The following is a 25,514-nucleotide window of genomic DNA, read 5'->3' as shown; positions in this document are numbered from 1 at the left end:
ATGAAAACATAAATGTAGTAAAACATTATGGTTATTATTAGGGATTTGAAACTGCAAGTTGGGTAAAGGAAAGACTTTTTTTTTTTTTTTTTGTATATGGATTGAACCCCCCAGGGGTGCTTAACCACTGATCCACATCCACATCCCCAGTCCTTTTTAATATTTTATTTAGAAGCAAGATCTCACTGAGTTGCTAAGTGCCTCGCTAATCTGTTGAGGCTGGCTTTGAACTCTTGATCCTCCTGCCTCAGCCTCCTAAGTTGCTGGGATTACAGGCATGTGCCATTGCACCCGGCAGAAAAGACTTCTTGGAAGAGCATTGAATTTGATCCTAAATGTCATGAAAAGACATCTGAATGGTATAAGGTATACCAAAGGGAGATCATTCTAGGCATATGCAAAGGCACAGATAGTGGCAAGCCAGGTACATTTGTAGAACAAGAAATCAGTCTGTAGGAGCATGCATTTCCAATGGAAGTGATATCACCCCAAAAGGGACAAAAACTGGTTTTTAGGGGGATGGGTGGGAAAAAAGGTGTGGTATTAACTACAAATATGGCCTTCTAAACCCCAACCTTACTGGCAAAGTTTTATTCTTAGTATTAATTGGATATGGGTTGGCAGTTATGGAAAGAATGTCTAAAAGGTTCTTTGAAAGGGGATGATAATGGGGCAAAGAAAAGATTGTATAACACTGGTCTGATATATGGGATATTTGGTGGAAGTGGTTCCAAACATGTTGATATTAACAGTGAAGCTGGATGTACTAGTGTGGTTGGATCACTTCAAAGATTTGGATTCCATTTTATGAGTAAAGGAGAAACATTGGAGGGTTTAAATCCTGAAATAAGATAGTTTCTTAAGAATTACTGTGAGTATACGGAGATGTAATTGGAAGTAGAATGAAGCACACAAGAGGCAGGGAGGCTTATAGGTAAATAGAATGAACGTAAAATATTTTGTCTAAACTGATAAACATTTCTATGTGGAAGGTAAGACTATTCATAATTATATGAAGATAATAGGAAACCCAAGAGGTATATGTGGTTTAGTTAAAGAAACATGCAGTAGATCATGTGTGAGATTAGGTCCTGGACACAATAGTGACAACAGCAGATAGGCTGAGATATTGAAGAGGTAAAATATATCCAGCATGGCTTCTGATGGGAGGGGTAGTATCTGTTCCCCACTAGAATTTTTCTTTTTAAATTTTGAAATTGACTAAAAAACAATAATAGTAAAGTCTGCATACCCTAAGTATATTTAGCCAGATAAATGTTTAAAAATATTTTTTAGTTGTAGATGGATAATATTTATTTTTACATGGTACTGAGGATAGAACCCAGTACCTCACATGTGCAAAGCAAGTTCTCTACCATTGACCCACAACCCCAGCCCAAGCCAGATAAATTTTTACAAGTATATTTAGTTGTATAGAGCACAATATAGAATGTTATCAGTGCTCTAAAAAATTCTTTCCCCTTCCCAGTCAATACCCTTTTCCAGAGGAAACCACTGTTACGCTTCTAATGCCAATAGATTTCTTCTTCCTGCTTTTGAACTTCATTTGAGTGGAATTGTGTTTTTGTTTTTTTCCTGTCAGTCAAGAGGATTTTTAAGCTGCTTTGGTTGTGTTTTCTCTCTGGACTGAACTTTAAAGCTCCTCTCTTGGAGCTTTCCTTGGTGTTAATCTGGGTATCCTGACCCATCCTTTGCCCCCTTTTTTTTTTTTTTTTTGTATCATCTACTTCACTCTGTCCAGACTAGCTCCTGGAATAATTAACTGCTTCTCAGCCCCAGATGCTCCAGTTGTTCCAGATGCATCAGTCCCAAGTCTGGTGAAATATTCCTGTCTTTTGCTTACTGGTAACAAGCTTGACTGGATGCAAGAGCAAAGCAGAAGTTAAATTATTTCTAATTTTCTGACTTGGGTAGCTGTGTAGATAATAGTACAGTGTTTAGGAGTATTAAAGAGCAGAGTTGGGGGGGGGGTGTCAGTTTTGAGACCTCTTACAGAAGATTAAATAGAGATGTTTAGTAAGTATTTGGAGCTTCAGGTCAAACCTGGCTATAAGATTGAATTGTTCTAATATTCTACAGTATATAGGACACAGGTGAAGTCATAGGCTTGGTTGGAATGCCCAGGGTGAAGTGAAGAATGAGAACAGAAGAGGGTCAAAAACAGACCTTTGTGTTCCCCAATATTAAAAGGGTGGGGGAATAAAAAGAATTATTACGGGGTAAGAGAACAGAATGCTGTTATAGGGAATGAAGACTGATAAATTCTTTGGATGGCTTCTGTCAGAATGATTCCATTAGACTGATTAAGAGAGAACTTGATTGTGGAGGATGAGAAAATAAGACACAAGAACCTAAAAATGTGGCTCAGACAGAGGTAAGAGTCCTTTTCTCATTATGTGTGAGGCACTGGGTTCAATCCTCAGCACCCCATAAAAATAAATAAAATAAAGGTGTTGTGTCCAACTAGAACTAAAAAAAAAATTTAAAAAAAGAAACTGAAAACAGTAAGTATAGTATAGTGTTTATGGGTTTGGCTCTAACAGGAAGAGAAAATATACAAGGTCCTCCACGATCTTCTGCCCATGTTGATATGACACAGGACTCTAACCTTATCATCCTCTGCCTTCAAACACTGACTTTAACTACATTCATGTGTCATATCAACATTCTGGTCAGTAACAACATTGTGGTCAATACCATTCCCATGCAATTATAGTGCCTAGTAGCCAACTTAGTTTATAAGTATATGTTATGATGTTTGCACAGCAATAGAATCACTAATGATGCATGTCTGAGAACATGTCCCTGTTAAGTGATGGTATTTGAAAATATCCTAACACTGTTTCAACCTAAGCTCACCCTAAATTTCTTAAATTAGAAACTTCTGAAAGGGAGTATAGACATTATTTATAGAAAGAACCTCCAGTTGTTCTGATACATGACAGAGAAATGAGAAGCATTGTTCATTGTGCCATATTCTCTCCTGTATCTGCTTTGCATAGGATAGAAACTGTATGGTGTTATATCAGTCCTGAAATTTGTATTTGAACAAGGTGACTCAGATCTGGGGTCTAGGGGCTACAGTTGTGGCTCAGTGGTAGAGCACTTGTCTAGCACACATGAGGCACTGGGTTCAATCCTCAGCACAACATAAAGATAGATAGATAGATAGATAGATAGATAGATAGTCACACCATCTACAACTAAAAAATATTTCTTAAAAAATCTGGAGTCTAATACTGAGAATTTGATCCTAGGCAAGCTACATAGCTTCTAAAAATTGAGGAGGGATTGTTGTATTATTGCCCAAATGAGAATTTTATTTACATATGTGTGTGTGTATGAAATGTATATTCAGCCACAAGCCTTCACAATGCACCATAAATAGTAGTCATATGTATTAGCTTGTTTCCTTTGCCAGAAAACCATTCTCTGGCTTGAACACAAAATTGAATACAAATTTCTCACTGAAATCTCATCCCTAGTACTCTGCAAATTTGTGCAGCCAGCCTTCTTTACTTTTCCACTTCTCTGTGTTCTCAGGCTATAACACTACTTCTACCATAATGATTTCTGTACTGTTATAATTGCTCTTATATTTCTCTTTCTGACTGTAAGCTCTTTGTATTGAGTGGGGAGTACTGGATATTGAGCTTAAGGGTTCTACCACTCAGCTACATCCCCAGCCCTTTTTATTTTGAGACCTGGTCTCACTAGTGTCCTGTGGCTGGCTTGAACTCTTGCCTCAGTCTCCTGTGCTGGAGTGTAAATGGTTATAAATTCCTTTGAGAATAGTGCTTGTATCTTTATCTTTCAGTGTTCCGCCATGTAATATTTGTAGAATAAATGAGTTATAAAGAAAAATAATGTGGAAAAATGCTGTTCTTTACAAGTCTGCTAGTGATTTCTATCAGTCTAATAGTTGAAGTGCTGGGATGAAAAGACTGGTGAAGTTTGGCATAACTGCAAAATTTGCTATTGATTTTTCTATTACCAAAAGATGAATAAGTACAATTGCCCAGCATTTCCTCTGAGAGCATTAAGGGTAGAGGAAACTGTTATGTCCTGGAACAGGAATTCCTTTTCTGTATGGCTTCAAAACAATTTGTAGGAAATATCAGAGAACTATAGGTAAATGCCACTTTTACCTTTTTGTATTTTGTTACCAAAATACAAAGAAGGAGCCAGAACTGAAAAAAATGTAAAATTTAATATCTTATAATAATTTATTAATCTGTTTCAGAATTCATAATAATATGGTCTTTAACTGTACCCTTGGTGAGGTTTTTTTCTTCATTGGCAAAAGAACAAAATTGTACATGGAATTATTTTTGAGTGAGTCATTGTGCATATCCCTGAGGGTGGCACAAAAAATTCTGTTGTGTTTTTCCATAGAAGATGTACATTCAGAGGGTTCCTTGGGAAGAAAAAGAATTTATTCTTCTTCTAGGGTCCTTTGACCTTCATTTGTAAACCCTTCTGGATAGAAGGGGGATGTTGGATCTGGATGGGCCCCTTATTGGAGATCATCTTTTTAAGGCATTTTGTTTACATGCATTGGAGATTGCCAAATTGAGAAAAAGCTGTGACAGTCTTGGAGTTTAGATACCGTATGATTTTGTTTCTGAGATGCTGAGAAATTTCCCTTTGAGTGAATATTCTAAAGAGGAGGAGCAACCATGAAGAATTTGATCACATGACAAATTATTTTTTAAATTTGTTTAAATTAGTTACACATGACAGTACAATGATCTTGACATATCATACATTTGAATCAGATGGGATATAATTTCTCATTTTTCTGAGTGTACAGGTTGCAGAATTACATTGGTCGTGCAGTCACGTATATACCCACAGAAATAATAATGTCTGTTTTATTCTGCTGTCCTTCCATTCCCCACTTCCCCTCCCCTCCCTTCCCATCACTTCTCTCTACCCAATCTAATGTGACCCACTTCTTTTTTTTTTCCCTCACATCATCATACCTGTATTCTGTATAACGAAGGGGTCTCCTTCCCTCTTCCATGCAATTCCCATTTTCCCTCCCTTTCCTTCCCACCTCTCTTCCCTATCTAGAGGTAACTTTCTTCTCATGCTCTTCCTCCCTACCCCATTTTGAGTCATCTCCCTTATATCAGAGAAGACATTTGGCATTTGTTTTTTAGGGATTGGCTAACTTTACTTAGCATAATCTGCTCTTATGCCGTCCATTTCCCTGCAAATGCCATCATCTTGTCATTTTTTAGTGCTGAGTAATATTCCATTGTGTATAAATGCCACATTTTTTTTTATGCGTTCATCCATTGAAGGGCATCTAGGTTGCCTCTACAGTCTAGCTATTGTGAATTGTGCTGCTATAAACATTGATGTGGCTGTGTCCCTGTAGTATGTGGTTTTTTGGTCTTTTGAGTGTAGTCCGAGAAGAGGAATAGCTGGGTCAAATGGTGGTTCCATTCCTAGTTTTCCAAGGAATCTCCATACTGCTTTCCAAATTGGCCGCACCAATTTGCAGTCCCATCAGCAATGTATGAGTGTACCTTTTTCCCCTGCATCCTCACCAGCACTTGTTGTTGTTTGACTTCATAATGGCTGCCATTCTTACTGGAGTGAGATGGTATCTTAGAGTAGTTTTAATTTGAATTTCTCTGATTGCTAGCGATGGTGAGCATTTTTTCGTGTATTTGTTGATTGATTGTATATCCTCTTCTGAGAAGTGTCTGTTCAGGTCCTTGGCCCATTTGTTGATTGGGTTATTTGTTTTTTTGTTGTTTAACTTTTTGAGTTCTTTGTATATTCTAGAGATTAGAGCTCTATCTGATGTGTGAGGGGTAAAAATTTGTTCCCAGGATGTAGGCTCCCTATTCACTTCACATATTATTTCTCTTTCTGAGAAAAAAACTTTTTAGTTTGAATTCGTCCCATTTATTGATTCTTGGTTTTAATTCTTGTGCTATAGGAGTCTTATTAAGGAACTTGGGGCCTAATCCCACGTGATGGAGATTAGGGCCTACTTTTTCTTCTATTAGATGCGAGTCTTTGGTATGATTCCTAGATAGTTGATCCATTTTGAGTTAACTTTTATGCATGGTGAGAGATAGGGATTCAATTTCATTTTGTTGCATATGGATTTCCAGTTCTCCCAGCACCATTTGTTGAAGATGCTATCCTTTCTCCATTGCATGCTTTTATCACCTTTGTCTAATATAAGATAGTTGTAATTTTGTGGGTTGGTCTCTATGTCCTCTATTCTGTACCATTGGTCTACCAGCCTGTTTTGGTGCTAGTGCCATGCTGTTTTTGTTACTATTGCTCTGTAATATAGTTTAAGAGCTGGTATAGCGATACCAATTGTTTCACTCTTCCTGCTTAGAATTGCTTTAGCTCTTCTGGGTCTCTTATTTTTCCAGATGAATTTCATAATTGCTTTTTCTATTTCTGTGAGGAATACCGTTGGCATTTTGATTGGAATCGTGTTGAATCTGTAGAGTGCTTTTGGTAATGTGGCCATTTTAATAATATTAATTCTGCCTATCCATGAGCAAGGTATATTTTTCCATCTTCTAAGGTCTTCTTCTATTTCTCTCTTTAGGGTTCTATAGTTTTCATTGTAAAGGTCTTTCACCTCTTTGGTTAAGTTGATCCCCAAGTATTTTATTTATTTATTTATTTATTTATTTATTTATTTATTTATTTTTTTAGGATATTGNTTTATTTTTAATATTTTTTTTTTTTTTTTTTTTTTTTAAGTTTTCGGCGGACACAACATTTTTGTTTATATGTGGTGCTGAGGATCGAACCCGGGCCGCACGCATGCCAGGCGAGCACGCTGTCGCTTGAGCCACATCCCCAGCCCCAAGTAAATATTTTTTAAGCACTGTTTTTAGTGCCAATAATAGAAGGTTAAAGACAGTTCTTTCATCAGGTCCTCAAGGAGATAGATAAGTACACAAATAGTTAATAATATATAACCTGTTTAAGTACAGTGATAATTATAAATACTAGATACTCTAGAGTTTATAGGAAGACTTTTGGGGATGAGAGGGTAGGAAGGTGCCATTCAAGTTGTTTTGGAAATAGGATCCTGATTTGAAGTTAGAATATGCAAACATTTAGGTGATAAGTGTTTCTTAAAGAGGAACTTCATGTGCAAAGGCCACAAAATGAACACATACAGCATGTACATGCAAGTTGTCTGTACTTCTAGAACATTTGGGACATTAATGAGTAGTAAGATGAGGCCAGAGGAATGGTCAGGATCAAGATCATGAAAGACTGTATTTTCTTTATTAAAGAGTTTGGATTTGGCATTTAGAAAGATCATTCTGACAGCAGTATGAAGAATAGATTATAGAGCCCCAGGCTAGAGTCCAGAAGACTATTTTCAGTTACCCTGTGAGTATTAATGAGTCCTTAGACTCATTTAGAATGCTAAACAGAGATATTCAGAAATTAGAATTGACAGATTTCTTACTAGGGCCATTGAAGGTAACACTGTTTTCATGGAATTGATAATGATTTTTGTCTTAAATATATTGCACTTTAGATAAGGATTGATCAGTCAGGTGAAATTGTTAGTTTCCAGTAGTTTACTAGAGAACTCTGGGCTAGCAATACAAATAAGGATATCCTAAGCATACATAATAGTGATTAAAGCTATGTATAATGGAGAATACTCCTTAGGCTAGAGAATCTCCAGTGAAATAAGGGTAGATGTAATAATTCTGGAAACATAAACTTTATAAAGATTTAAGGGAATAAGAAGAAGAAGGGGAAAAAAAAACAAGAAGCAGGCTGGGATTGTGGCTCAGGGGCAGAGTGCTTGTCTCACACGTACGAAGCATTGGGTTCGATCCTCAGCACCACATAAAAATAAATAAGTAAAATAAAGGTATTGTGTCCATCTACAACTAAAAAGATATTTAAAAACACACACACACACACAAAACAAGAAGCCTGTGATGGACACTTAGAAGGAGCAGAAAGGCACTGTATAGCAAAAGAACTAGCTGAGACTTCTCAGCTGTTTAGGATTTATTGGATGCCTATCACTGTTATGAAAAGTTTACCTACTTTATCCTTCAAAAAGCCCTCTGAAAGAAGCTATTACACCCACGTTTTACACGTGGGGAAGTAGAATTATGGAAAGATGAACTTGCCAAAGGTACTATAGCTAGGAAGCAGTGGAGAAATTCAAGCTTTTTATAATCTTTGCTTGTCATCGTTGCTAAATAATTCTCATGAGGACAAGGACCCACAGAGAACCATATTACAGAAGGGACAGGGTCTTTTAGGATGGGGATGTGAATGAATGATGAATGCAATGGCAGTAAAATGCTACATAGAATGTAAGGAGAGAGGATTGAAAAAGCATGGGGAAAAGTCTTGGGTGACTTCACAGTTATTGAAGCACAGTGGGTGGTAGCATCAGGAATGTGAACTTAAGACAGCACTGTGAATTTATAAATAACAGGACGCCTGCTTTTTTTGATATATTGGAATTTTAGTGGATAATTATTGGAGTCCTGAAGTTAATGTATATCATTTGGGACTTTAATACTAAGGAATTATAATTTCAAGGTATAATTTTTTAATGTTAGGGAGGGAGTTTTTATTAATAAAATTTAATTTTTAGTTATGTAGTTAAGCATTGTGTATTAATCTATAAATTAAAAGTTCAGGTTTACGATGAGATAAGAAATGTATAAAGTCAAATAATGTCGTGTCCTGTCTATCCGCCATCCCCCAACCCCACTATCATGAACACGGCAGTTTAGTGTCTGGCCAGCTGTCTGAAAATTTATCATAATTTGGATTCCTGTGGTTGTTTTCTCACGATTAGATTCAGGTTAAATAATTTTCTTAAGAAAGTACGTAGATAGATGATATCCTGTCCTTCCCATATTTGCCCCATTGAGGGTCATATATTATTAGTTATTTTCATTATTGGGGATGTTAAATTGATAATTTGCATCTCTGTTGTAAAGGGTAAAGTCATGCTGTAATTATTTATTCATTCATTCATTCATTCATTCATTTGTTTTTAGTGCTGGGGATTGAACCTAGGGGCACTTTACCACTGAGCTACATTTTCAGTCTTTTTTGCTTTTTAATTTGAAACAACCTAAGTTGCTGAGGGTGGCCTGGAACTTTTAAATCTCCTGCCTCACAAGTGGATGGGGTGTGCCTCTGCAACTGACAAATGCTGTAATTTCTAAATCATTCTACTTTGAGACTATGTGAATGTTTTAGCATTTAATTGTACCTAAATTAACTATTACTTTGCTGTTACAAAATAATAATTCTCTGATTCTGTATTCTACATATTTAGATATTTTCAGTGTAAGAGAACTTTCTCCACCATCCTCTCTCCTTCCTCTTTTTTTAAAAATCACTATGAATTTAGTTTTGTTAAATTGACCCACATTTAGGTAGTGGGAGCCTATGCCAAAGTCAGCTTCTCTGTCTTTTTGACATGATCACCTAGTGTTTTAATTACTTTCTTGCTTTTTTTTTTTTTCATAAAAATATGTTATAAGCTTATAAGTTCTTGTTTTAGAACTAAAATCAGCCATTTATCCAAAGAAACCTGGTTCTCCTTTAGAGGAAATGTATTTAGAAACCAGTGTCTGGAGCCAGGCGTGATAGTATACATGCCTGTAATCCAAGTGGCTCTGGAGGCTGAGGCTGGAAAATAGTAAGTTCAAAGCCAGCCTCAGCAACTTAGTGAGGCCCTAAGTGACTTAGTGAGGCCCTAAGCAACTCAGCATGACCCTGTCTCTAAATAAAATGTTAAAAAGGGCTGGGGATGTACCTCAGTGGTTAAGCGCCCCTGGGTTCAATCCCTAGTACCAAAAGAAAGAAAGAATCCAGTATCTGGGCTCTGGGTGTGGTCATTATAGTTCTGTACTGCTGAATTTATACCTTGATGAATGAGAAAACTAATGGAATGAAATTCTGTGTTTAATATATATCTTGTTAACTTGGGAGAACTGTTTGCATCTATAAGGTAAAATAGTTTTACTAGTCTTAAGAATGTAAATTGACCCTTATTTTGTAGTTTTATAATAGTCACTGTGCTGTACATTTAATAAGCATTTTTAAATTGTGTGTCCAAAAGTATTTTATCATTCTTATTGTACAGGTAATAAATTTGTTTTTGTGTTTTGTTTATAGACACATAAAATTGTACATATGTATATTATGGGATGATATCTTCTCATTATGGAATCTAAGATTGTTTTGAATGTTTAAATGGATACATAAAAATTATAAATATGGGGTTTCATGTGATATTTTGGTACATGTATACATTATGTAATGTTCTAACAAGAGTAAATACTATCTGCTCAAATGTTTATTATTTCTCTATGGTAAAAACTTTGAAAATTCTTTCTCACAGCTTTATAAAAACTATACAGTATATTATTATTACCTGTATTTAACCTCCTGTACAATAGAATACCAGAATGTCTTACTACTAAGTAACTTTGTACCCATTGACCAACCTTTCTGCTTTTCTGCCTACCTTCTGTTTTCCCCAGCCTCTGGTAATCACCTTTTTCTCAATTTATGTGACCAACTTTTTACAATTCCAAATGTAAAAAAAGTCATAAGGTGCTTGCTTGTCTTTTAGTGCCTGAATTATTTCATTTAACATAGTGATCCCCAGTTCCATCTATATTGTTGTAAATGATAGGATTTCATCCTTTGAATAGCTTAATAGTATTCCCTGTGTACATACACCACAATTTGTTTATACATTTATCATTTGGTAAACACTTTGGTTGTCTCCATTTCTTGGCTTTCGTGAAAAACAGCCAGTGTTACAATAAACATGGGAATACAAATGTTTCTTCAATAGACTGATTTCATTTTTTCTGGTGGAGGTGGGGGAAGTAGTTAATATACCCAGTAGTGGGATTGCTGGCTCTTATGGTACTTCTTTTTTAATTTTTCGAGGAACCTCTGTATTCTTCTTTTATAATGGCTATACTAATATACATTCCAACTAACAGTGTGCAAGTGTTCCCTTTCTCTACATTCTTTTCATCAGTTGCTATCTTCTGCTTTTTTTTGAAAATGGCCATTCTTACTGGAGTGAGGTGGTAGTTTATTTTGGCTTTGATTTGCATTTCCTTTATGATTAGTAGTTGTTAGGGTCTGTAAACAAGTCAAGATGGCACCTGGCATTTTGCCAGAGGGAGTGGTTTGTGAAGTAACGCCAGCGAGCCATTAAGTGTGGACTGCTGTATCTAGTTTATGTTAATTAAGATAAGCTGTGTGTAATGTATATATACCCCTCTTGTCCTACAATAAACTGTTCCCACTCCAGCTGTATCAATGTACACAAGTTGTTTGTCACCCCCCGGTTATTTTGCTGCAGCCACACTGCGGCAAGTAATATTGAGCATGTCTTCACATTTCAGTTGGCCATTCATTTGTCATCTTTTATGAAATGTCTGCTGCCCAATTTTTTTTTTCCATTTGAGTTGTTCAAATTCCTTATATATTCTGGATATAAATCTCTTGTTTGATGTATACTTTGCAAGTATTTTCTCCTGTTTTTAGGTTGTCTCTTCACCCTGTTTTCTTTGCTGTGCAGAAACTTTGTAATTTGATGTACTCTCATTTGTCTTATTTTGCTTTTATTTCCTGTTCTGGAGTTATGTTCAAAAAAATCCTTGCCCATTTCAGTATCCTAAAGTATTTTACCTGGTTTTCTTGTTCTTTACATTTAAATCTTTAATCTAGTTTGAGTTGATTTTTGGTAGAATAGGGTTATCTAGTTTGATTCTTCTGTATGTGGTATCTAGTGTTCCCAGCACCAGTTATTGAAAAGACTGTCCTTTCTCCAGTGCACATCGTTAAGCACCTTTGTTCAAAATTATTTGGCTATAGATACATAGGTTTATTTCTAAGCTGTTTGTTTTGTTCCATTTGTCTGTGTGTGCCACTACCCTGCTGTTTGATTACTATTGCCTTGCAGTTTTTTTTTGAAGTCAGGAAGGGTAATTCTTCCTGCTTTGTTCTTTTGTTCCAAGATGGCTTTGGCTATTTGGAGTTTTTGTGGTTACATATACATCTTAGAATTGTTTTCCTTCCTTCCTCCCTCCCTCTCTCCCTCCCTCCCTCCTATCCTCCTTCCCTTCCTCTCTTCAATTTTTCTTCCTCCCTTCCTCCCTTTCCTTCCTTCCTTCCCTCCCCCTACACCCATGCTAGGCAAGTGCTGTACTCCTGAACTACACCCCCAACTCCTAGGGTTGTTTCTTCTAATTCTGTGAAGAATGTCATTGATATTTTGCTGGAGATTGCATTGAATCAGTAAATTACTTTGGACAGTATGGACATTTTAACAGTTTTCATTCTTCCAATCCATGAACACAGAATGTCTTTCCACACTTTTTGTGTTCTTTTCCATTTCTGTCATCAGTGTTTTATAATTTTCGTTTTAGAGATCTTTTCCACCTCTTTGGTCAATTTTATTCTTCATTTATTTATTTATTTTTGGTGGTGCTGGGGATTGAAACCAGGAACTTTATGCATACTAGGCAAGCACTGTACTAACTGAGCTATATCCCAGTCCCTCTTTGGTTAAATTTATTCCTAAATATTTTGTGGGTTTTTGTTTTTGTATCATAAATGGGATCATTTTCTTGATTTCTTAAGTTTAGGTAATTTGCTATGGGCATGTAGCAATGCTACTGATTTATTTATTTATTTATTTATTTTAGAATTTTGGTGCTGAGGATTAAACCCAGGGCTTTGAATATAGTAAGTCCATGCTCTATCACCGAACATAATTTCCAGCTGTGCTAATGATTTTTGTGTATTTATGTTATGTTCTGCAATTTTGCTGGATTTGTTTGTTCGATTAGGTTTTTGAGGGCAGTTTTTTTTGGTGGTTGTTTTTGTTTTTACGAGATTTGTCATTTGCAAACATTGACAGTTTGATGAGAGTTTGGATAGCTTTTCTTTTTCTTGTCTGATTGTCCTGGCTGGGAGCGACTTCCAGCACTGTGTTGAATAAAAGTGGTCAGAGTGGGCAAACTTGTCTTAAAAAGAAAGCTTTCTATTTTTCCCATAATGTTAGCTCTTGGCTTATTATAAATCATCTTTATTGTGTTGAGGTACATTTCTTTATACCTAATGTGTTCAATGTTTTTGTCATGGAGGGATATTGAACTTTATCGTTTGCCCTTTCTGCATTTATTGAGATGATCATATGGTTTTTGTCCTTCATTCTTTTGATATGATGTATCATATGTTGAACCATCTTTGCATCCCTGGGATGACTCCTACTTGATCATGGTGAAAAATATTTTTAGTACTAGTATTTTTATTACTACTAGTATCTGCCCAGTGTTAGGTTTTACCAATTCAGCTCTAAGTTTCAGAGCCAAGTCTTGTGCTTACTATCCTGTCCTACCCTCAGCAAATGGGTTCTGCACCACTGTGTTGCCTGAGGTCCAGGTAGTGTTGGTGAAGGAGAGTTCATTGACCATCTAGGTTGACACTAAGCTGCGTCGTGCTTGAGTCTCCAGGCTGCAAGAGCCTGCATGATCTCAGGTGCACTGAGACTTGTGCCACAGCTGGCAGTGATCCAGTCTGAAAATGAGTCTTTCCCACTGGGCACTGTTATGCTTTAGATAGGAGATGTCCCCCCAAAGGCTCATATGTGAGACAATGCAAGGATGTTCAGAAAAATGATTAGATTATGAGAGTTGTAACCTAATTGGTTACTTAATCCACTGATATGGATTAACTGGGTGGTAACTATAGGCACCTGTGGCTAGAGGAAGTAGTCACTGAGGGAATGCTTTTGTTTAAATTTTGCCTTTGTTGAGTGGAACACACACTCTCTGCTTCCTGGCTGTCAAGTCCTGAACTGCTTTCCTTCACCATGCCCTTCCACCATGATGGTCTCCTTACCTGAGGCCCAGAACTTTGGAGTCTAAACCTCTGAAACTTGGAACCAAAATAAACTTCCTCCTCTAGATTGTTCTTGTAAGATCTATTGATCACAGCCATGCAAAGTTGACTAAAATAGAAGCAGATCTCTAGATAGTTCCAGGGCAGTTCTGTGATAGCTGTGCTGCCTGTGGTTGGGTCACATATGAGTCTCACACCTGCAGGCACCTCCATTTTCTTAGGGGTAGGGCATTTGTGCCCCAGAGCTCGGTTCAAGGCTGGAAATGATGCAGACTGAAACTCATGTCTGTCTCATCTGAACACAAGTCTTTGCCCAATGCTGGGGCAAGTCTAGGGGCTCTGTCTATGAACTCTGGCCTGCATAAGGGCTGCCTGTTTCTGCCAGGTACTTGGTCTCATTGTGACAGACCAGGCATTGAGCTCCATGACAGAGTCCTACGCTTATTTTCATTACTTACTTTCCAGCAGGTAGAGTCTAATTTATACTCTGCTGCCTAAGGTTGTAGGAGGGGTGATAGAAGTAATCAGTTGCCTGGCCCAACACAGTTCCAGTAGTTCAGTCTGTGGGTAGTGGTCTACTGTAAGGGTCGTAGTGCTTTGCCCAATGTTGGGTTTCACCATGGCAGGCCTGGTACTAGATTTCTAGTCTTATGCCTGGGATGCTTGTAGTTGGAGGAGGAGTGATGTGGAGTGATGTAAGCAATTCTTCTTCCTGTCTTTTTCAATACCTTTTTTCATTTTGCTGTACTAAAAGCAGGCCCTGTGATCTTTCACATGACTTCCTTAGCTCTTGTGAAGATATTTTTGCGTGTGAAAAGCTTTCAACTTGGTGTATTTGTGGGAAGATGATCACAGGAGAATCTTACTCAGCTGTCATCATACTGTGCCTTTCACCATACTGTATTAACTTGTTAAGTCCTCTTATCTCAGATGGAAATGATGTAGACTGAAACCTTTGGAAATTTAAATTGAGCAACCAAAAAAACTACTTATAATATCTTCCAAAATAAGTATTATTTTAGCATTTTATTATTTGGATAAAAATAATAGGTACATGATGAAAGCATTTGAAAATATGTCTTTACATTTCCTATACACACATACATATATTTAAAAAATAGATAAGGTATAGATTATGATTTCCAACTTCTTTTAGTGAGTCTGTATCAATTTCATTGAAATATTCACAGAATTTAAAACCTGGGATTTAATGGGTTAATTACTATAGCTTTGTAATATATTTTGAAGTCAGGTAGTGTAATGCCTTCTGCCTTGGTTTTACTTGTTCTTGTAATGGTGCTCTACTAGTGAGCTACATCACCAATCCTTTTTATTTTTCATTTTGAGATGGGGTCTCACTGTACTTTTGAGACTGCCTCAAACTTGACAGTCCTCATCCTCCAGAGTGGGTGGTATTATAGGTGTGCATCACTGAGCCTGGCTCAAGCGTTGATTTCTTTGTTTTGTATGGGTTTGTTTTGTCAAACTTCTTTATGAATTTTGATTATGTTTTCTAATGCAGTGAAGAATGCCATTAGTATTTTGATAGAGATTGTGTCAAAGCTGGAAATCACTTTGGATAGTAATAGGAATTTTAATAGTATTGATTTTTCTGATCTATAAACACATATTTTCATTTCTTTTTGTCCTCTTTAGTTTCTTTTGTTAGTGTCTTAGAGTTTTCATTGAAGAGATTTTTTTCCTTTGGTCACGAGGCTCCCCACCCCCCCGCCAAGTTTTTAACCACATTGTTAGAGTGCTTTCCGCATAATTTGGAGAAGATTCTTCAGTATAATTTTTCATTATAGAACCATGGCTACATTATAAAACCAGTCTCTTTTTCACCTCATTTTCTAGGTGAAAAAGATACTGGGTAAATTGTCTTGGTTAATGAAGGTTTTAGATAATTAATTTTTTAAAATTGAAAGTTTTATTGATAAACTAATCATACCATAGATAAGAATTTCACTAATGTTAGACTTTAAGACACAGCATGACAGTGTAATATGTTTAAAAGATTCACTAAGTATTCATATATACAGTGCTGCAAACATGAATTTAATATTTTATTCAACAGTGAAATTGAATGTCTATAGAATATATCTACAATGAATGCTAGTTTACCCACCTTCACTCACAAAAAAGACTGGCAGAAGGTATGGCTGATTTGTATAGTCATGCATTGTTTAACAACAGGCACATGTTCTGAGAAGTGCCTCGTTAGATAATTTGTTGTGTGAACATCATATAGCATACTTACACAAACCTAGATAGTGGAGCTCAATCACTTGATGTAGCCCCCGCCCCCCTTTTTTTTGGTGGTACTAGGGATTGAACCCAGGGCCTTGTGTATACGAGGCAAGCACTCTGCCAACTGAGCTATGTCCCCAGCCCTTGATGTAGTCTTTTGATGCCATAAAGATATGTGGTAAACAAAATGTGAAGCTGCTGCCAATATAACATGGTATCTTGTTTTTCAGTGAATTTTTTAAATATGAGAAGAGTACACTTTATAATCTCAATAAAAAGTACAATACAGTGAGAACATACACAGTAACAGCCATGTATTATCATATGTTTTTTACTATATGTAATTGTATGTGTGATGCTTTTATACAATGACAGTGCAGGTTTGTTTACTCCAGAATCATCACAGACACATGAGTAATGTATTACACTGTGACATTACTATGATGAGAAGGCGACTAGGCAGTAGAAATTTTTCATGTCCATTATGATCTTACAGGACAACTGTTGTTCTTGTGGTCTGTTGGTTGAAATGTTGTTAGGCATTGCATGACTCTATGGAGTCAGTCATTACCACTTCCTCACCTTCCTTTTTCTCCCTAGGTGGAGCTCATTATTTTATACATAATCTTGAGCTGATACTTGTTCTTCTAATATTCTTGCATAATTTTTTCAGTGTTTATTGTTGCAGATACAGAAACAGATGTTACTGATCTGGGATGTCACTATATACCAGATGGCTATTATTCTGTTTTCCTCATGATTTCCCCTTTTCATGTTCCATAGAGTAGCTTTCAAGTGCTCTGTAGGTAAATGATTAGTGCCCCCCCTTGAATCTAACATATAAATTTAGGACTGAAGAAATATCTGTAAGACTTTTGGTCTGCTTCCGTCCAGGTTCTGTTGTTGGGAGTGAGGAGGCTTTCTGTAATAGATTTTACTGATCTTTTTCTGTAATAGACATACCAAAAGCCTAAAAATACAGTACCTCGAGCCTGTTTGACGGGTTATTGATAAAAAAGCCCCTCAATTCCCCTTTCTAAGCCTAGCATGACNGGTTGTGGGACAGGGGGAGACTGGTGTTTTAAGCTTCCATGGTAGAGACAAATTGGAATATTTTCCAAAAAGGAGTTCATTGGAATATTTTCCAAAAAGGAGTTCATTCATTGCTTGGTTAAACTGGTTAGATATTTTTAAAAAATATTTTTAGTTGTAGATGGATATAATAATTTTTTAATTTATTCATTTATTTTTATATGGTTCTAAGGATCAACTCAGTGCCTCACACATGCTAGGCTACCACTGAGCCATAACCCCAGCCCACTCATTAGATACTTTTGAACATATGTTTCAGGAGTTATCAAATAACATCTAGGAACCAAATTAGCCTACCATCAACTTTTTGTGAATAAAGTTTTATAGGAACTCAGTCATACCCATTTATTTACGTATGGTTTAGCTGTTTTCATGCTGCAAAATGCAGAGTTATGTAGGTGTGTCAGAAACCATTTAACACACACAAAATCAATAATATTTACTAGCTCACCCTTTATAGATAAATTTTATCAACTCTGAATAGGAATATTGCTAATATTTCAATCCATACCAGTGCAGATACCATAATAGATGTTCTAGGGAATAGCAAGTTCTTTTGGCCAAATTGTCCCTTTGTAATAAGGAGTTTACAGGTAAATAATTGGGCAAACTTTCAGATATTTGAAGAAGCATCTGAAGTGATAAACTTTTTGAATCTCTAGGCTGAGAACTAAAAACCATGCATATACACAAAATCGTGAATGATACTCGGTTTTTAATAAGTTAATTCCCAAGGTTTGTCAGGTATTCATGTCATGGTACTCATTCTTTCTTCCTCCCTCCCCTCCCTCCCTCCCAGGAAAGCTCTACTACTGAGCTACTTTCCCAGCCTTTTTTTCTTATCTCTGGGCCACATCCCCAGCCCTGTTTTGAACTCGCAATCCTCCTGCCTCAGCCTCCCAAGCCCCTGGGATTACAGACCTACACCACTGCACCCGGCCTATTTATTTATTTATTTATTGGCATGGTATTTCTAAATTACCCAGGCTGTCCTCGAACGTGAGATCCTCATGCCTTAGTCTCCAAAGTAACCAGGATTACAAGCATGCACCATTGCACCTAGTATTATAGCATTGTTAAAGATGAACCAAAGATAATCCTCTGACTTGAGAACAGGGGAAATTATATGACATAAATTTAGCTGAGAATTTCAGAAAATTCTAGTGCTTTTTAATTAACACTTAGCCTACCTTTACCTGGTAGGTCAAGTTATAGGAGTTCTGATTCTGTTTGCCATAAACCGTTGCATTTTAGAGTTTGCAGGACTTGTTTGATACTAAAGCAAAATTGTCTTTGTTTCAAAAGTCACAAGCATATTACCATAGGATAGGTACTTTGTGTATGTTTGCCTGGGTTATAATGACTCCTAATTCAAATGGTTGGGCTAGCTATGTTTGTGGTATGATCATCCTGTGGTATTCTTACAGGATTGATTCCAGGACCATTTTGAAACCAAACTTTGTGGATGTTCAAGTCGCTTATATAAAACTGTAGTATTTTCTTATCACCTCTGCATATCCTCCCATATAGTATAAAATATCCCTAGATTACTTAAAATAGACCAAATAAAATGTAAAAGCTATGTAAATTATAGTTATGCTATATCATTTTTAAAATAATGACAAAAAAGTCTCTGCATGTATAGATGCATTTTTAAAAATACTTTCATCCCATGATTAGTTGAATTCATGAAGGTGGAACCTATATGGAGGGACAATGTATATGGCCATTGTTTTGGAATTCTTTGTTCATGTGATTAGGCAAGTAGATAGATGGTGAATGAAGACATAATACTGTAATTATTCACAGGTGTTATTATTTGTATGTAGAGAATCCAGAAGAATGTACAAATCATGAGAATTAAGTGAAATTATTTTTTTTTTTTGCCTTGTACAGAGGGTGCTTTATTCTCCACAGAATAATACATCTTATTAAGTTGGCTTGGGCTTGGGCTAATGTCCCCATACGTACAGAACTGAATAATGTGGGTCTCTGAGCAGAAGTCTGTTTTGCCTTGATGTGAAAGGGTGATGGGTAGGATGTTACAACCGGAGATGTGTTCAGGCCCGAATTGGTTCTGGCCTGGAATGTAGAGAGATGAGGCAGCTCTTAATGTGTTTATTTCCAAACAGGAGATGCCTGCCAGGCTCGAAGGGTTTTTTGTACCATATCTTCCCCTTGTCGTCTGGTATCTCCTGAGCCCAGGCAGGAACTCCTGGTACAAGCAGGCTTACTCTATCCATTTTTCTTTTTTTTCTTTTCTTTCACCAGCTCTACATGTTCTGGGTTCATGGGAATAGAGCTGTGGCTGCTCAATTTCCATTAGCTCCTTCCTCATCTTCGTCCTCACTGTCCAATGATGGGTCTGGCAAATGAAGCCCCGGGCCTGGATCCAAACTTGGATGTCAGCAACTGCATCTTCTCCATTCCCCACTGGTGCGAGCTCCACCTCCTCTTGTTCAGGATATTGGTTTAAGGGCTAGTAGGAGTAGCTAGCCCTGCCTGTCCTCCTGCTCTTCTTCAGGCTCCAATCCCCAGTGCCTGTAGGGCCCAGATGTGGCCCCAGTTCTTCACTCTGATTGGGGAAGATATACTCAGGGCCCATGGTGTCTCCCTTTAGAACTACTGTGGCCATCTGGCAAATGAAGCCCCAGGCCTGGATCCAATCTTGGATGCCAGTAACTATATCCTCTCCATTCCCTCCTCTTGTCCAGGGGCCTCTCAGAGCCCATGGTTGAACCCACCAAATAGTAATGAATTTATTAGCCAGATTGTTGAATTTGAGTTAAATGTGTAGAATACTACAAAACATTTGTTAGTCTGGTCCTATGAAAAACAGATGTAAAGACAGCATTATAAATGCAAGAGATATATTAGGGGAATGCCTGTATATTAAGGGGGTTGCCTGTATATTAAGGGGGATGCCTGTATTCCCTGTATTAGGGAAATACCTGAGCAAAAATGAAGAGAGCTAGGAGAGCAGTCAGACCAGGATGCTGATGTGAACCTCTTGAAGGAGAAGGGAAAAGAAGGTTGTATAGAAGAGCCTTAGACTGCAGTGCAATTCTGTAAAAGTTTAGCGAGATAGGTGGGAAATCCTTGAACCTATTTGAGTAGTTCTGAGTCTCCCGAAACTTGATTGCCCTAGTACCTCTACAGGCTTAGTTATTGTTTGGGAGTAATTCAGGGAAGGTTGGCCCCCATATAAATATAATGAATTTCACACCACAGTTAACAGAGGCATTTGGTCAGTTAACACTCCCTATAGTTGGGTATCTGAGAAGCACATTTTCAAGAACACTTGGGTTTACACTTTATACTATACAGATAACACTTTTTTCCACAGGTTCAGTGCTCAGGAAACTACTTTTCTATGGTTCCTCATGAATCTTTTTCCTGAGAAATGATTTAGAAGATAAATGACAGTAGAAAGAACTATAGCCCTTATTGTTATGGTTGATCTCAGAGTCGAAAACTTTCTCTCCCACTATGTGTCTTGTTTTCTCTTTAGTCTCAGATAATCACTTAGGCAGGTCTCAGTGTTTTGTTTTGTTTTGGTGGGGCTAGAGATTGAACCCAGGGCCTTGTGTATGCAAGGCAAGCACTCTACCAGCTGAGCTATGTCCCTAGCCCTTACCTTTTTTCAAGTGGTATGACTCAAACCTTTCCTGGAATGTGTGAACTCTTAGTAATCATATCCTTTTCTGATGTTGCCACATGTATCCATTTACATATACAGTGAGGTAAAGGAATAAACAGTGGGTCATCTGGATTCCACACATAGTTCTCCTTGTTAGTATTACATTAAAAAACAAAGACAAAGCCCTTACCTCTACCTTCTGGACAGGGTTAGTTAACCTAGCCAAAATGGCAACTATTCTTGCCTGCCAGTTCTTGGGCCCTGGAGTTTAAAGTACCCTGGTGGCAACTGTAACTTGTAGTTCAGTGAGACTCTTGCACTGTACCCTGACTTCCAAACCTGCAGAGCCCAGATTTGTGGAAATAGGAAGCACCAAATCCTTTAGTGGCTTGTTGGGAGTAATAAGTGGGTGATCCTTGCTTCTACTGATTGGTTGCTGGGCCCATATATTTTTCCTGCTGTGTACAGCACCAGATGAAGGTCTCTGATTTGAAGTATATTATACATCCTAAAAAAAAAAAATGCATTCGTTTGTATTATTGTCCTCAAGCTAAAGTTCATCTGTGTCTTTGCAAGAGTATTTCAGAATTCTTTGGGGCCAGCTACTTCTGAAGTGGTCCAATGGTCATGGTTTGACTCCTGCCCTGGTGTACTCATCATAAATCCAAGAAAGACAATCCCAAATATTGAAATCCTGAAAGATTAAAATCCTAAAGATCAAATCCTGAAAATCATAACCTTGAAAGATTAAGATACTGAAAGCCTGCTACACCAGTTCTTCTCATTTTAAATAGGTTTTTGTTTTTGGTGCTGCGATTGAACCCAGGGTCTTGTGCATGCTAGGCAAGCACTCTACCACTGAGCTTCATCCCCACCCCACCCCAGTTCCCATTGGGAAAAAGAGGTTATTAAAAAAAAAAAAAAGGGTAGAGGGTTGGGATGTAGCTCATTGGTAGAGCATTTGCCTAGCATGCACAAGGCTTTAGGTTTGATTCCTAGCCCCACCAAATATAAATGAAAAAGGTCAAAAGCTGAATCTGCGTGGTTGAGAGTACATATAGAATGGATTATTATGTAGGTTATTCTCTCATGCCTTCCAGAAAGCTTCATCAGAGAATGAAAAGAATTTAAGAAGCTCAGTGATCTTCTGACTTCATGACACTTGCTGATAAATAATAGAGTGTTAGAAAATATTTAAATTGTGACTAATCTTGGTTAGGAATTTGACTGTTGAAGAAGATAGACTTCATATTTACTTCTAAATCTAACAGAAAAACTAGCACATACTTCACCTTGGTTATTGAATGGCACTTTCAGAACTGTCCCTACTTTCTTTTTCTTTCTTAAATATTTACAATTTATGCTCCTGTTGCATCTGAAAGTTTGAATTTATCTGCTTGTTTATTAATGACTGGAAAAAATGAAGCACTTTATAATGCTTAGTTTGAATGTTTGGTGTACTTTGAAGAAGAAAAATAGGTTTCATTTGAATTTCTAAACTACAGTAACAGATTTTTAAATTGGGTGCAATCGAGGCTTCTAAAAGCTAATTTCAAGCTGTTACTCATAAAGTTGTTTCGTTTTTCTTTCTTTCATTTAGCACAGTGCACTTGCTGGAAAATTCAGATTAGTGTATGGACTACTTTGATGAGGCAGTGAGGGAAAAATATGTCTCCACTGGCATCCTGGAAGGGTGCTGGAAGGCTGATGAAATTCCAGGAGTTCTTAATGAATTAAAGCTTGGTTTTCCTGAAGAAAAGAAGATAGACACCATTGTTACTCTATGATTACCAGTATTATTTCACCAAATTTGTGGTCTATATATGAGCACATGTAGAATGGATTTCCACTTATCTAAAACAATATAGAAGTATGATGTAAAACTTGGGAAGATGTAATAGGGAATGCTCATGTTCAAAATGCTATATATCAGATCATAAAAAAAGCTCAGAATGAGTAATGCCATGAAGAAAATGAATGTGAAAATACTCTCTGAGAAGAGCCGTGTCCCCCTCCCCAACTAAGCAGCTATTCCCTTCTGATGTAATACTTTAAAACATAATGATAGTTAAGAGTCAGTAAGCTCTTACAGTACCCATAATCTGCCCCTGAAATATACTTCATATATCAAGTTTTCCTTTAAGTTTTTTCCTTTTTAAAAAATTTTCTTCTAATTTAAATTGTCAGCAATATTTTTTACAATTTGTTAAGACAACATTCTCAATGCTGAAAGTCTAAATTGTGTAAAGAGTGAGTATTCTAATCAGAATTCTAATGTGTTTTCCCATTTTTTTGCAAATTTGGCTCCATAGAAGTATATTATCACAACATTGCTTTGTGTAAGCATGTGCATGTATGTAAAAATGTTGAAACTTTTTGTAAGTGAAGATATATTTTTTTGAGTATCTGCATTTGTGAAAGATAAAATTTCTTGAGATCCTGGTTCTGAGTAACTGTATGTGGTGGTGGTGAGCATCACAGTTTTTCAATTGTATACATCAGAAGACTTAGGTTGTCTGTCATGGTGTTTCACATGAATATAATTATAAAACTAGGTGGACATAATTACCAGCCATACTGATACACGAATTAAACAGTTTACTGTTTGATCTCTTTTTTTATGCATATGGCTCATCTGCTCATAACTGTTACACCCACATTTGCAACTGTGCTTAGTATACCTGAGTGTTTGCTTGTAAAACTGTGCATGTTGACAGTGCACACCTCTTTTCCTAATTCTAGGGATGCTTAGGCAGGAGGATTTCAAGTTCATGTCCAGCCTGTCGCAAAAAATGAGGTGGTTTGGGTGTAGCTCAGTGATGAGTATTTTGAGTTCAATCCCAAGTACTAAAAGAAAAACAATAAATCTATATGTCATTGCCTACTTTATTGAGTAAAATGTCCCATGAAGTATTCAGTCATATTTTTACACATTTTCTTTAAAAATTTAAACAAATATATTAAAGATTTTTAAAAATTGTTTTCTGCAATTATATCTCATAATTTTCATCTTTTGGAATTTTAGACTTTAGGGATTTTGGTCTTTGAGGATTTCAACAATTGGGATTTTGGCATTCAGATTTGTGTCTTTCAGGATTTGGGTTCAAACCCCTCCTTTACTTTTTTGCTCTGAGTTGAATCTACTGGTAGGACATTTTGCTGCATGGGATTTCATTCCTGTGGCTCAGGTATTCATAAGCCCCTGATTGTAGACTTGGTTGAAGCTCCAAGAAAAGAAAGACAAACCCAAATCCAGACAATAGAGATGCCTGCAAAATGATTTTCAGAGATGGGAGGGACATGTTCCTAAGTAACTGGTTATTCTTGCAGAATAGTGTTATATCAGGAGCTCAAATGGTTGATCTCTGTTGCTGATAGATCGACCTGGATTAAGTGGGAATTCATTCTGTTAAACACATACATGGCCTCAGTCTTGTGTCAGCCTGGTCACTCCATTCATGTACTCATTGTGCTAGTTCGGGGATATCTGATGGTGAAGGCTAGCTAGTGTTAACCTGGCCAAGTCTTTTTGTTATTGTAATTTTTTAGTGACTATTCCATGATTGATGTTTTTGATGAACATTGGTAATTTTGATTTCAGGAATATTCCCACCATTTCATAACTGAAAAAGCATGGTTTTCAGTTCTCAAACTGGTTTTGTAGTTCTTAAACTGGTTTTGTAAACAGTATGATTTGTGCTGAACACCTGCTTCTGGGAATCTGGAAGACCTTCCCCAATAAACACTTGAAGCACTGTTTTTTTGTTTTTGTTTTTTTTTAATTTTATGTTTTTAGACACCTCACAGGTGTTACACTTTAATGTTGGAGGAATTAATTGCATCTACTTGGTGACTTTCCTGGGAGAGAGGACTTTTGGAAACTTGTGCCTGGTGTCTGCTAGATTTTTTTCCACCACTCTTACTGCCTGTATTGTGTGATGCAAGTGTCAAGGTTATTTGCATTATAGTCTGGACCTTCTGCAGATCACTTTACTTTTTGAAGCCATACTCAAAGCTGATGGTCTTCTGTGGCACCCAGAACAGTATTTCTGGGTGTAGAATGTGGTACCTGCTAGTCACATTGCTTCCTTTTTGTTGTTGTTGTTGTTGTTTTTTTTTTTTCCTTTCAGTACTGGGGATTAAAATATAGGATTTCATGAATGATATAGGCAAGTACTCCCCAACGCTGTGCTTCCTTATTCCTGGGAGGAGGTGTAAAATATAGCAGTTAATCTTTAACATTTGAAATGGGTTTCTTGTAGGCTACATGTAATTGTGTTTTGCTTTTCTCATACAGTCTGACAGTCTCTCCCTTTTAATTTGTGTGTTTAGACCATTTACATTTTATGTAATATGCTTAGGTTTAAAATCTACCACTTGCTGTTTCTTTTTAATTTGTGTCATTCTTTGAATCCCCTTTTCTACTTTTTTTGCCTTTTAAGTTGTTATTTTTATCTCCTTTGTTGTCTTATTAGCTATTAATTCTTCTATTATTATGGGAGTTGTTAATGGGGCTTATAGTGTGCATCTTACACTAACTTATATATTGTGTAAGAATCTTACACACAGTATGCCTCCATAT

At 36.9% G+C, this 25,514-nt stretch overlaps 1 protein-coding gene and 1 pseudogene across 8 annotated transcripts in view; one reads left to right on the top strand and one right to left on the bottom strand.

Annotated features, from left to right (window-relative positions):
- Positions 1-25,514, top strand: part of Rapgef6 (Rap guanine nucleotide exchange factor 6) — a 215,994-nt gene that overhangs the window by 8,285 nt on the left and 182,195 nt on the right. The window lies entirely within an intron of this gene.
- Positions 19,411-19,927, bottom strand: LOC107148109 (annotated as a pseudogene).

This window comes from Marmota marmota, unplaced genomic scaffold, assembly GCF_001458135.2.
Source record: "Marmota marmota marmota unplaced genomic scaffold, marMar, whole genome shotgun sequence".
NCBI lineage: Eukaryota > Metazoa > Chordata > Mammalia > Rodentia > Sciuridae > Marmota > Marmota marmota.
The sequence above is the reverse complement of the archived record's forward strand: the minus strand, read 5'-3'. Positions and strand labels throughout refer to the sequence as shown.